This window comes from Micropterus dolomieu, linkage group LG05 (assembly GCF_021292245.1).
Source record: "Micropterus dolomieu isolate WLL.071019.BEF.003 ecotype Adirondacks linkage group LG05, ASM2129224v1, whole genome shotgun sequence".
Classification (NCBI taxonomy): domain Eukaryota; kingdom Metazoa; phylum Chordata; class Actinopteri; order Centrarchiformes; family Centrarchidae; genus Micropterus; species Micropterus dolomieu.
This window is the reverse complement of record NC_060154.1, coordinates 26,331,878-26,343,900: the sequence shown is the minus strand read 5'-3', so window position 1 is coordinate 26,343,900 and position 12,023 is coordinate 26,331,878. Positions and strand designations below refer to the sequence as shown.

The window sequence follows — 12,023 nt, the reverse complement described above, 5'->3', positions numbered from 1 at the left end:
ACAGTCACTTCCTCATAAGATCCTCCTGGACCCCCTGCAGTTTGCCTACAGAGCCAACAGGTCTGTAGATGATGCAGTAAACATGGCCCTTCACTACATCCTACAGCACCTGGACTCCCCAGGAACCTACGCCAGGATCCTGTTAGTGGATTTCAGCCCTGCTTTCAACACCATCACCTGGCCCAGCTGAACGTGCCTGACTCCACCTGCAGGTGGATCACTGACTTCCTGACGGACAGGAAGCAGCATGTTAAGCTGGGAAAACATAAACATCTATGTTTCCAGGACCATCAGCACTGATTCCCCTCAAGGCTGCGTTCTTTCCCCTCTGCTCTTCTCCCTTTACAACAGCTGCACCTGCAGTCACCAGTCCGTCAAGCTCCTGAAGTTTGCGGACGACACCACCGTCATTGGGATCATCTCTGGTGGGGATGAGTCCGCCTAAAGGTTGGAAATTGACCATCTGGTGACCTGGTGCTGCCAGAACAGTCTAGAGCTCAATGCTCTGAAGACAGTGGAGATGGTCGTGGACTTCAGAAAGAGCCCAGCCACACCCTCCCCCATCATCCTGTGTGACTCCCCAGTTGCCAGTGTGGACTCCTTCCGCTTCCTGGGCACCATCATCTCCCAGGACCTCAAGTGGAAGCTGAACATCACCTCTCTCACCAAAAAGGCCCAGCAGAGGATGTACTTCCTGCAGCAGCTGAAGAAGTTCAGCCTACCAAAGACAATGATGGTGCACTTCTACACCACCATCATTGAGTCCATCCTCACCTCCTCCATCACCATCACTCATCACGCTGCTGCCACTACCAGGGACTAAGGCAGGCTGCAATCTTCCATCTCTTCAGGATGCCTCCAGGACTCTGAGGCGAGCAGGAAACATTGCAGCTGACCCCTCCCACCCCGGACACAAACTGTTTGGGCAGTTGCTGCAGTCCATCAGGACCAAAACGTCTTGCCACAAAAACAGCTTCTACCCATCTGCAGCTAGCCTCAACAACAAGGCCGGGGTCCTCCGCTGTCACTCCCCCCTTGCAAATAATATTTAGTAAGTCTCTGCACATGTAAACACTATTTCATTTCATATCATGCACAAACCTGGCATATTGCACACATTTGTTGTTAATCTTTGTTGTATATTTTTATATTGTCAGTTTATATATTTTGTTGCAATGCATCTGCACTACACAAACCCAGAATAATGCAAATGTTCTGCAAATAGTTTTACATTATTTTTCTCTATTTTCTTTAATATTCTTATATAACTTGCATTGTCTATTCCATATTTATATATTTCTACATTTATTTATGTCAATTGTATGTTTGTCTACGTGTAGCACCTTATCACCACAGCAAGTTCCTCGTATGTATAAAACACTACTTGGCAATAAAGGTGCTTCTTCTTCTTCTTCTTCTTCTTCTTCTTCTTCTTCTTCTTCTTCTTCTTGTCAGGGGTGCTCGTTTCAAGGGATAATACTAGTCAAATGAGAATTTCTCTGGAATAGATTAACAACTTAGTTAACCAATTAAATTTGCAAATGAAAACTCCAATGTCCTAAAATTAATTTAAACATTCACTTACTAGTCAACTGCTTAAATCGGTGATATCTGTTGGATTGTGCTAATCATTTCAAAGACATTAACTCATTATAAGCTTAAACCTACCTAGGTTGCAGCATATTTATCAATCGCCGTTAATAATTGCAATTGAATTTGTCTCTATGATAATGTACAAAGTTCACTAAATATTTGGGCTTACCTAAATTGAAACACAGACTAATTATTTCTAAATAGCTAAATCTGCATTTTACTCTTGAAACAACAATGACCATTGACACCTTTTATGTATTATTCGTTCATATTACATTATGTGAACCTAATTTTTGACATGATAACATTTTACCATCTCATTTTAATTAATGGATTCATGAGAATTAACATTCAGTTGTTTCACTCAAAAACCTTCTTATTTAAATTCAAACAACTTCTCACGTTTTGGGCCGCTTGCAACAACTAATTAACGTAATCTCCAAATCTACTCTTTTTACATGGGTATCCTTAATGAACTTAGCAAAGACCAAATTGAGTATCCTAACTTTTCCTCTAAATATGATACTAATTAAATTGAAAATCTTTTAATTGAAATTAATTTCTGATTGATCACTAATTGATAATTGCTTATATTATTGACAAATTAAAGTGAAAGAAGAATCCCTCCACCTGACCCTAGTGGCTGTCAGTATTTAATCAGTAAGGTAGAGTTTCAGTTCCATTGATTTTTTCCTTCCTTTACTTCCATAGGTTGCTCACAAGGGAGCGCTGTCGCCTCACAGCAAGAAGGTCGTGGGTTCAAACCCCGGTTGCCCTGGCCTTTCTGATTATTGAAGACTGTGGTTTAATTTTACGTTTACCTGTTTGAACAGTTAGTCAGGTTGATGCAAGATCTAATACTGATGGTGTTTTGTGATTGAGCAAATTGGAGAAAACTCATGGATTACATGCATTTAACGAACAGTTGCCCTTGTGAGCATCCATCGTCAACCGCTTATCCTGCATACAGGGTCGCGGGGGGCTGGAGCCAATCCCATCATACATCAGGCGAAAGGCAGGGTACACCCTGGACAGGTTGCCAGTCCATCACAGGGCCACACATAGACAAACAACTACTCACACTCACATCCACACCGAAGGACAATTTTGGTGACACCAATTAACCTAGCCTGCATGTCTTTGGATGGTGGGAGGAAGCCGGAGCACCCGGAGAGAACCCACGCAGACACGGGGAGAACATAAAAACTCCACACAGAACCCATGACCTTCTTGCTGTGAGGCGACAGAGCTAATCACTGCACCACCGCGCCGACCTAGGCTAACTGTCTCTCTTATTAAAATCCTGAATGGTAATTGCATAAACTAATCAATAAATTAAACACTCAAGTTTCTTAAAGTGAACTGGAATATGGACTCTTTGATCCAAATAAAAGATGACTAAATGCCACCATTAGGGGGAGTTCCTTAGTATTTGTCTCATCTGTATTAATTCAAACAAATCTAGATAGTTAAATCTTTCTTTAACCTCTTAACATTCCTGTAAAATTCATGCTAAACGCCTATTCAAGGCATATCCAAAGTAAATTGAATGTAGTTCTTGAACCATTTGGAGTATATGCATGGTTTTGGGCTTCTCTGAAAGAGAACACTCTGGAGTGTCTAACCCAAAAGTCAGAATGATTTTAAAGTGAGTTTAAACACACTACAACTAATATATTTTTCATTTCTGCTTGAAAATGCTTGCTAACAAGTACATGCAGACAACTAAAGCTGAGACTTATTAGCTGGAAAGCACAGTAGGACCACAGTATAAAGCATTACCTAGTCCTAGTTTACATTTCATACCAATACCATGAAAAATTACTATTTTACACAGGTTTTTCTAAGTGTATGTATTTTTTCTAAAACAGCACCGCCCCTTGGCGGCAGGCGGCTGCTGCTGCATCACCAGTAGCTCGACGCAGATGTGCTTTTTTTCTGGTAGATCTTATTTTTTTATTTTTATTGATGTGAAAATTTACAACAGTATCTGGCATAGTCAGAGATCATATGAAGTTAACATATCAACTGTGTGTGTGCACATACCGAAAGCTGCCGCGAGGACCTGACGTTGGAATGTTAAGAGGTAAAGTAACGTTAGTGTTTCTAGAGGGAGTCTGACTTGAAACTGAGAGCTACAACAATTTAGAACCTATGTTAGACTAATTAAAGGAAGTCTTCCTTGCCATAATAAGGTGAATAATTACCTGGTTTTCCAGTTATTTTGGAAATGTTTTGCTCAAAAACTGCTCACTTAAGTGAATAATCTTGATAAATATAAACCAAATAAATGGAAATCAGCGTTCTGAGCAGTAAGTTACTGCACAGACATCAGACCAATAAACTTTTGAAATGGTCCAACCTTAACAGCTTCCAAGAGCTGATAGTTTGCCGACTACAAACATGGCAGACAACACTTAAAGGTTCAGTGTGTAATATTTCTGAGGCTCTATTGACAGAAATGTAATATAAGATCCATAACTCTGTTTTCAATGCTGTATAAAGACCTTACATAATGAACCATTATGTTTTTATTACCATAGAATGAGACATTATTATCTACATAACCACGGGCACACCCTCCAATGCAGGTTGCTGTATTTTGTCCTCATGTTTCTACCATAGCCGACAAGGACAAACAGTGCCACAGAGCGTGTTTCGTCATCAGGGCGTTCTTCTTCTGCTTGTATAATTCGGGTAGTGTAGACGCCTATCACTAACATAACATTGAATATGTACAAAGGAAATAATAATAATAGTAATAAACAGTCTGAGTAGTCTTCTCGTTTATTAGAAGGGAAGTGACATTTGGACAAATGAAGGAGCACAGGTGTTATTTAGCAGGAGAGCCAACAGCATGTGGATCTTTATACCATGAAGCCAGACCAGTTGGGACAGATACTGACAGCTGACGGCCGAAGGCCGAAATCACAGATGCTTTGGATTTTCCGGAAGGAAGGCTATAATATGGGACAGATGTTTTCAAAGCGGTGCTGAAGTTGTCTGTTTTCTGCGGCACAGGTAAATAAGTTTGTCAGACTTTAGGGATGCAAAAGAAAGCTGTTGTTTGATAGCTTTAGCAATTAGCTGGCCATAATCATGAGAGACTTGACATGTTTCCCCTGTCAGTGGTGGGAAATATGGATTAATTTCTTGGCGCCTACTTATTCTCCAGCCTGTGGTTTGGCTCTGCTGGTTACCTTAGGGAGACAATCAGCTGTTCAGTAAGGTTAACTGGCAATAAAACCATAATGTTAGCTTAGAGCATGGAAGCATCAGCCAGCTAAACTTTTACTGCACTGGTAGAAAAATATGTAATGCTAGTTGGATTGGTTTATTCTCCAGCGCTGTGCTTTGGCTTGTGATGTAAACTTCATGTAGTTACACTCAATTCAATTCAATTCAATTAAAATTAGCTTTATTGGCATGAATGTGTTACAACAACATTGCCAAAGCATGATACATACAACATAAGAACAACAAGATCAACCCCATACATTTCATTAAGCAAGTAATTAAACTGTAAAGTAATCAAAGCCTATGTTAAAAATTAAAATAAAATAAAATAAATAAATAAAACAGTAAGCATGTGTGTTTGTTTGTGTTTAAAAAATATATTAAAAATAAATAAATAAAACAGTAAGCGTGTGTGTGTTAAAAAAAATAAAATAAAACTCTCTCTCTCTCTACAGTGCTCTGTTATGTTCATGACAATCAGCTGATCACTAATTGGCAATAAAACCGCAGCTTCCAGCATCAAAGCTCAGATCAGCAGCTAAACTTCACATCTTACTGCCCTGGCAGAAAACATGAATTTCATTTTACTGCTAATGGTGATAACAAGACCGTTTGCCTATCAAGTGACCAATAATAAATACTTTCCAAATTTGCATTAAAGATTAAAAAGAAGCATGTTTTTTTTGGATATTGCTTCCCCACTGTGCACACAAATGTGTAATTTGTACTTTCAATTAATGCTAAATGCCCATTAAAAACGTTTCACCATTTTAAAACAAGCTGAAATGATGGCTGTCAGTACTACTTTGTGTTTCTGTTGTATTTAAAAAAAAACCGTTTTGGTAATATTTGCATGCTTATCTAATTAAGCAAAGCCAGAGGAGCCTTAATCCTCACCTGACAACGCATTCGTAAACTTCATGTATTATGTGGTTTATAATGGGGCTGTGGTGCAGAAACAGTGAGGCTTACATTGTCCTGGTATCTGTCAGTGGTCATACTTGATGCACTAGATGTGATAGTTTTTGAGAATTTCTTCATTTTCTTTGGTATGTTAGTCCAGATGAGGCAACCCTCCCAATATGAAAAATAATGTATTACAGGAGTGTAAGACATCATGTAGCACTTAATTTCTTCATGTGGCTGTTGTTTATTAATGAACAAGTAACAATAATATTCAGAAAAACATTTGGTGTTACATAATTTCTTAATATATCTGTCTAAAGAAATCTCATTTCTTGACTGGCAATCTCTTCTCTCACAGACCACAGCTTTGTCCTGTCTCAGGCACCATAGCTATACAACTTGCTTGATAGGGGGTGCAATTCGGAACCCTCACCACTAGATGTCACTAAGACTTACACTGAACCTTTAAATACATTAGGAAAGGGATTGCTCTGTTTTGGTAGGATTTATATTCATCAACTGTTAAACTTGCAACTGTTATATATCTGTTTCTGAAATGTACAATATTTTACTAGCTAATTATGATTTTTAAGCCATCCTAGGTGCATATGCACATTTGGGATGTTTTACAAAAAACGTGCTTCTATATTTTTGTATATCCTTACACCTTGAAATAATTAACAACTCTCTCTAATATCTATAATATATGTAGGTGAACCTCGTAACAAATAAAAAAGCTGAGGCAGGGATTACAAGAATATTATGGCTACTGTTGGAGGACAGACCAGATGTAGTACCAGTGTTTTTTCCACGTCAATCAATGGCTGAATGCACTGCTCAGGTATTCTATTTCATCTGAACACATTGTCCACACAAATATGACTAATGGTGGCTTAAAATCAGCAAAGCATCCCTCAAATGATGTTATTTTGCTTTTGTAGTGTTTTCAATTCATTCACATTCGTCAAATGTGACGTATAGATTCTAGACATCATCTGGCCGGTAGAAGGGGAAAAGGATGATGATGATGAATGCCCTGTTGCAAACCAATGCAGAATTGCTGGCTACCTATGGCAGTTTGTGGAGACAGATATATTTGTTTTTGTGCTCTCTTGTGGATCCACCTGTTCATTATAGAAGATGTTGAAAGTAATAATTTATTACAATATGAGGTTTGGACAATCAGGTGTGTCCAAACCTCTGACTGGTAATATGTATTGTATTTTTTTATTGTTTTTTATTTTTTTTGTGACTGCAACATCCATGTTATAATCGCAATATACCATGGGGTTTTTTGTGGCATCACCTGACATGTTTACATTCATGTAAAGTGTACAATGCATCTGTATTGCAAACTGAGTCTCAAAATCACAATTTCATTGATTAATATTTGTTCTCCTCTCTTCCATTGGTGTGTAATTATTGACCTCCATTCCAGTGACTGAAGACAAACTGAAGCAGTTAGTGAAATTCTGGGTGGGCTGGTAGCTGCCCATGCAGGACATGCAAGTGGAAGTTGTGCAGGCAGACCATCCAAGATCATCCACCTGTTTCCACATCCTGCGCTTGCCTGGTCACTACACCAGTTATGAACAGTTCTGTGATCATCTGTAAGGTTGCACTGCAACTAATGATTGTGGGTTTGGACTAATATGAAGTCTATGAGTTCTGCTGCAAACCATTGTTAGGGCACACTGCACAACATCAACCATGCATGTTTAGAAAGTGTGTAGGTTGTGACATAAATAGTCAGTAGATGGCAGCCTTTTTTGTGTTCTATGAGGAACAAGTTCTAAATTCAGGAGGTCTCTTAATTTTCTGGTTTCCTTTAAATTGAAGCTTTACATTGATTCAAGTATCAAATGTTTATGGGCTCGAAGCCCATGAAGGATTCTCAAAACATAACTATATAATTAAAAACTTTTGAAACTTTTTTTTAAAGACAAAAAAAAGCTTGAAGTATAAAAGTGCATGCTGGCTGAAAGTTGCTGTCAAGGCGAGATTAGAGTCCTCTCTTGGCCATGTTCTGTGCTCTCCCTTGACTGCTATGTCCCATTCTTTGCTGAAAATCTCAAAGACAGTTAATGGAGTCAAAGTCACTGATGTACTAGACTGGATTTGGTGAAGGTAAAGTTTTGTCAGTTTGAAGAAAATAAGAAATGTTGTAAAAGGTCACTGATAATAATCAAGTCAAAGTTCTGTTATGTGCCTTAAAATTAATACTTGAATGGATATCTCAGAGTATAATAAAGTTGAACAAAGAATGTACCAGTTTAAACTTTGAATGTGAGAATTAGAGGGACTGACTTTATTGCCATCTGTCGTCATGACAACGTCACTTTTACAAATCTACAAAATGTCACTATTTCAAAGTCATGTACATACTATATGTATATATAAATATATATTCAAGTATATTTATCCTTCTGACCAACTATGCTGTGTAACTTCATCATAAAAACACCAACATAAAAAGGCTGTTATGGTTTAGACTGATAGAAAGAGGTCAGGAATCAGAAGGGCTGTGGCTGTAGCCTACAAGCATACTTAAACATGTGCAAGCACTTAAAACACATACTGTATCTTTGAGTGTAATTGTAAGTTGTAAATGTATGTAAGCAAAGAATAGATGAAGAATGGAAATAAATGTTTTAATTTCAGCTATCACACAAAATTCAAACACACTGCAGTAATAAGTTTCCTTCATAGTCTTTAGTCCTTGCTCGTGAACTCACCCATCCAGCTAATACAATATTTGTATAGGGTTGTTTTTTCTGTGGGATATGAGAAGCAGTTCATAGAGATAAGCCTACACATAGCCAATGCTGTGCATGTAATTTAGTGCAGCTAAGTATCTGTCAACTCCCATGCATGTTGAGGGTCAAAACTCTTCCAAAACAAATCTGTAGAGTTGTATACTTTTTTATTTTCCTTTGCAATTTTGCCAGTGTATTCCAGCTAACACAATATTTATATAGGGTTGTTTTTTCTGTGGGATATGAGAAGCAGTTCATAGAGATAAGCCTACACATAGCCAATGCTGTGCAGCTAAGTATCTGTCAACTCCCATGCATGTTGAGGGTCCCATTGGGTCCACAGCACCACGAAGTCCAGCCAGGTCCTCAGGCCTCAGTGGGCAATCGCACTCTTGGACATGGACACCACAGTTGGGATCAGAAGGTATATAGCCACTACTCTCCCAGTGAATCAGAGGGATGTGCAAATCCTGTAAGTTAAAGAGGTGGTATTATGCTTTTGGGCTTTTCCCCTCTCCTTTATTGAGGCTGTTAGGGAGAATTAAACATTTGTAAGACCATTGGTGACCTGTAACTTCAGATTAAGACAATCTAACTAATGTTATATGTAGCTTAGGACAGCAGTTAGCCTATTTTTTTTAAAGTTTCTATTATTTAATTCATCTGTTAGTTTCATAACATATTTATAGGCCTTCTTGCTATGTGTGAGCTCAACCAGCAGAGGTCATTCTAACCCCTTCTGTGGCGCCAACAGGCAACAAGGTTTTGACCTTTTGACTTGTGTTTATATCAAAGAAAAGGCTGGCACTGCTACCAAAGGAAGCTAATCACTGAGTTTGAAGGGTGTGCAGAACTTCACCTGCCTTCCAGCTTCTCTTTCTATGGCACTATAGCTGCTAAAAACTCTCAGCTTCCACCATCCACTGCTACCCCTTCTGTATCAAAACAAAACTTTTCCAAAACATATCTGTAGAGTTGTATACTTTTTTATTTTCCTTTGCAATTTTGCCAGTGTAATATACTTATGTTAGTTAAGCAGATTAAATATTTTTAAATAAGCCTGTAGTTATCATTAGTTATGTAGGCGTACTTATGTGTGAAACCTGCTAGCATTAATGTGAGTCATAAAGCATCTCCTCTGGCTCTGGGATCTTTTACTGCCTTTTTTAGGTTTAGTTCTGTTTGATGAACCACCAGGGAAAGGCCGTGTTCTATACTGTTTAATCCAGCCTGTTGTTCTCATTAGTTCTGTAGGCCTACTTATGTGTGAAACCTGGTGAGCATTCATGTGAATCAAAAATGATCTCTGACTCTGAGGCTTTCAAGTCTTTTACTGCCTTTCTTGTGTTTAATTCTGTTTGATGAGCCATCAGGGAAAGCTATGCACTTGAATATGTGTAAAGTAAAATAAAAGTGAAATTGAGTCCCAAGACTTGTGATTAGGGGTGGGGGGAAAAATCGATACAGTATAGTATCGTAATATTTGCCGTAGCAATACTATATCAATACACGGACGCCAAGTATCGATATTTTATTATATAAATTGCAGGTGGGACTTTTAACTTTTTGGTACTAGAATAATAAAATCTATTGCTTTTTTAGTCCAAGAAAACTTAACAGGACCATATAGAGGACTGAAAAAGTGGTGATTCCCACCCCTACTGGTGATGTGAGCCTATGAATAGCATAAAAAATGCTGGCAGGACAAAGAAGCACACCACTTCTTCCTCCAGCACCATAAAAGGGCCCTGTTGTCACTTTAGGATTTTTAGATCATGAAATATGGTAAACGACACCTTGTAATTGTGGCTCTGCCTTTGTGCATAAGGATATTGAAATACATGGGTGACCTGTACTACACACAGCTCCAACCTGTCCACCCTACCCGGGTCACCCACCTTTAATACCAATCACCTGCACCCTCTTTACAGACAACATCTCACATGTGTAGCCTGATACTTGAGGCTTTCAACGTTAAAAGAAAATAATTGTTTTTAAAGCATGTCTCTTTTTGTATTGCCATCCATCCATCGTCAACCGCTTATCCTGCGTACAGGGTCACGGGGTCTTTTTGTATTGCATTGGATGTATTTAAAGGAATTACAGACAAAACTTGAGTATTGGGGGGAAATCTGCTGTTTACTTGGTCATCGTATCTGTTTCTTGGAGGCTGATATGTTCAAGTAGCACAGAATTAATTTATAATGTTTTTATTATATACATATTTATAATATGCTTGAGCTCCTTCTCCTTGTGTGCAATGACAATTTTATGATGTGAAAACTAGTGGAGGCCTATGGAAATGAAGACCATTGGATCTGAACACTCGACATGGGCCTACAAATGTTAAAGCTTTTTAACTGATTTTGCCACATGCACACACAACCCACGCCACACTTTATGTAAACAAGATTAGTGAACATTATTTAAAGTATATCAATAAATTCAGTAAAACACCACAAGGGGAATGTGTTGCTCTCAGGAGGAGGCTGTATCGGCACAATGACATCCTTGCTCTGGCTAAATCTACATCTGTCCACTGCAGAGGCTCTAACCACAACCTGTTGGAGGAACTAGTATAAATGACTACTAGTATAATATATCATTAACATTATAACAACATTTACAGTAGGTTTTAGTCTTCACTCACACACTGTGCTTGTAAATCATTTAAGGGCATATATGCGAGTGAAAGAGTTGCAATGCAGAGCCCTGCTTCACTGTACTGTTGTACATAAAAGCCTACTGTATATGACACGTGTATTAAAAGACATAAGTTGACATCATCCTTATCCACAAAAAAAGTGCCAAATTTACAAGGTGTGGTTACCATAAATCACGATGTAAATATCTGAAAGTGACAACAGGGCCCTTTTATTGTGCTGGAGGAAGGAGTGGTGTTCTGCTTTGTCCTGCCAGTCCAGCATTTATTTGAAGAGTGAATGATTGTTCCCCGCGACCCTGTACACAGGATAAGCAGTTGATGATGGATGGATGGATGGATGGATGGTGATAGTAGGTGACTGGGGCCAGCCTTGCTACTATCATCAGTCCTTAAACCCTGCACAGGCTCACATCCTCCAGGCATTGGGGAAACTCTGGGAGGTCCTGAGATGAGTACCAGGAGAAAAACTAAATGACTCAACTTAACATTTTATTTTACTTTACATGGTTATGAACAGTATAGAACACGGCCTTTCCCTGGTGGTTCATCAAACAGAATTAAACCCAAAAGAGGCAGTAAAAGATCCCAGAGCCAGAGGAGATGCTTTATGACTCACTAGCTAGCTAACTAAAGCTAACTAACTAGCAGGTTTCACACACAAGTAGGCCTACATAACTAATGAGAACTACAGGCTTATTTAAAAATACTTAATCTACTTAACTAACATAATAAGTATATTACACTGGCAAAATTGTAAAGGAAAATAAAAAATTATACAACTCTACAGATTTGTTTTGGAAGAAGTTACAGGTCACCAATGGTCTTACAAATGTTTAATTCTCCCAAACAGCCAGAGTTATTATTTT

General features: G+C 38.5%; 1 protein-coding gene and 1 long non-coding RNA gene across 3 annotated transcripts in view; one reads left to right on the top strand and one right to left on the bottom strand.

The window, feature by feature from the left end:
• LOC123971410 (cytoplasmic FMR1-interacting protein 1 homolog) overlaps nt 1–12,023 on the bottom strand; it is a 1,205,200-nt gene that overhangs the window by 74,342 nt on the left and 1,118,835 nt on the right. The gene's annotated exons all lie outside the window — the stretch shown is intronic.
• LOC123971471 lies at nt 3,617–6,826 on the top strand. 2 transcript variants are annotated; one of them, XR_006825192.1, is made up of 3 exons: nt 3,617–3,679; nt 6,449–6,577; nt 6,718–6,826. It is a non-coding gene; the product is annotated as an uncharacterized LOC123971471 (long non-coding RNA). The 2 variants fall into 2 exon arrangements; XR_006825191.1 differs by lacking the exon at nt 3,617–3,679 and adding an exon at nt 4,352–4,614.